The following is a 2,500-nucleotide window of genomic DNA, read 5'->3' as shown; positions in this document are numbered from 1 at the left end:
AGAAATACAATTGAAGAAAGAGAAAGAAAAGAAAAGAAGAAAAAACAAAAAAAACAGAAAGCGATAGATGATAGAAAACGGAGACAAAGAAAACGAGAGAAGCCCTTGTCCACACTAATGCTAGGACGTGTGGGTCCACCTCATCGATGCAAGCTATGACCTTTCTCGTAATGGTTGACTTCAAGAGGGACTGGTTCTTCTGAAGAATAGAATATATTTATGATAATCATCTTCTTATCATATCCAATTACTTGATGTTGCTTACGTTTGTTGGAAATGTTGTTGTTGTTTCTTCTTTTGTAAACAGCGTCTCTATATCTTTTTTGTTGTTGTTGTTGTTGTTGTCCCTTCGTGTCAATTAAGTTTATTATTATTTTCGTTATTTTGACAGAAGTTGGTCAGTTATACACGTTGTTTACTAATACGGGGAAATGGATTCCAACCTATGTTTTATATGTAAAAGTAGTAGGCTTTGTTATTGTCATCATTATCATAATTTGCATTGATATCATCCTCTTCCCTCATGTTGTTTTTTTTCCTAATGTTATTTGTAAGATAATGATACTGCTCATGATCGAGAGTATTATTTTAAATATTACTGCTGTTATACTACAGCTGGTGATGACGATATTGATAATAGTGGTAATGAGAGTAATGGTTAAGTTAGAATAATAATGATAGCTATGATAATGATTATAATAATGATCATAAATGTGTTAATCGATATAGTGATGTTGAAGATAATGATAGTAGTGATAATAATTGTAAAAAGGAGTATGATGGTAATGATAATGTTAATAGTGATGATAGTAATGGGGATGATGATGCTGATGAAAATGATAATGATAATAATGATAGTAATGGTTAATTTAGGATAATAATGATGGTCATATTAACGATAATTAAAGGGATGATTATGTGAATAAGTTAATTGATGTAGTGATGATGAAGATAATGATAATTGTGATAATAATAGTAACAATGAGGATGATGGTAATAATAATGTTAATGATAGTTATGTTGGTAATAATAATGATGATGATGATAATAATGATAATAATAATAATAATAATAATAATGATAATACGATAATGATAATGATAGTAATAGTAATAGTAATAATAATCATGTTAATGATAATGGTGATTATAATGATAAATATGATGAAAATAGTAATAATGATGATGTTGATGATAACAATTACAAAATCAACAATATTATGATGATAATCATAATGAAACTAGTAATAATGTATATAATTAATTACTATAATTTTGTTATGATTGTTGTTATTGTTATTATTACTACTGGTATTGTTTATGTTATCATTATTATCATTTTTATTATCATCATTTATTAACATCATTGTTACTGTTAGTCTTATTATTAATACAATGATGATAACAATGATAATGATAATTGTACAAAAAAATGATATGATAATTATTGTATTTTTTTATGATTAATTACTTTTATCAACCAGAAGGGAGTCAGGATTGATGCTTTGAAAATTAATGATTACCATCAAACTTTTTTCCATCATATCACTACTGCATTCTTGTTTTGTTGTCGTTAGCTTTGATGTCATTACTTATATTTACAGTCACAATTCTTTATGTGTGTTTTTATTGTTTCTTTGATTTTATTGTTTGATGGAAATGTAATGCTTATTTGATTATTAATGTCGAGGGACATTTTGAATTGTAAACCTTTTTCTGAAAGAAAAAAAAAAGTCGAAGACAATTAAGTAAATAAAGGACTGAATTGCCAATATATGTCCATATGTAACCGCCCCCTCACATTTTCCCAGTCTTTCCATCCACTGATGCTAACAGTGGTTACCACCTTCTCTCACTCTCTCACCCTCAGTCGCTCTCACTGTTATTTCACCCTCACCCTCTCCTACCTCTCCCTCTCTCTCTTTCTTCCCCTGTCCCCCTCCCTCTCTCTCCTCTCTCTCTGCTCTGTTGTCATCCTCCCCCTCTCTTTCCCTCGTCTTGTCTATCTCCTTCTTTTCCTTTTAGAGAGAGAGAGAGAGAGAGAGAGGGGGAGAGAGAGAGAGAGAGAGAGAGAGAGAGAGAGAGAGAGAGAGAGAGAGAGAGAGAGAGAGAGAGAGAGAGAGAGAGAGAGAGAGAAAAGGAATTGAGATAAAGATAGTGAAAGAGAGAGGGAAATAGAGATGGAGATAAAGATAGAGACAAGAGATGGAGACTGAGACTGCGAATGATGCTGGAAGTTAGACCGAAGCGGGGAGGAACCAGGAGTGAAAGAGAGAACTATTTAAGGCAGGGAGAACACACACGTCGCCAGCTTGTGCTCAGGAGACTCGAGGAACAAGGAACTCCGCCATGGTTTCCTGTCGTGTGATAGAATTCCTGGACTGTAAATCTGGCAAACAAAAGAGACATATAAAAAAGCAATAAAACAAAAAGCGCAGGGGAAAACGTGGTCGCCATATCGTAACTAAACGGTTAATGGCAGAGGTTGAATGCAATCTCCT

The sequence above is a fragment of the Penaeus chinensis genome, chromosome 18 (genome assembly GCF_019202785.1).
Source record: "Penaeus chinensis breed Huanghai No. 1 chromosome 18, ASM1920278v2, whole genome shotgun sequence".
Classification (NCBI taxonomy): Eukaryota; Metazoa; Arthropoda; class Malacostraca; order Decapoda; family Penaeidae; genus Penaeus; species Penaeus chinensis.
The sequence above is the reverse complement of the archived record's forward strand: the minus strand, read 5'-3'. Positions refer to the sequence as shown.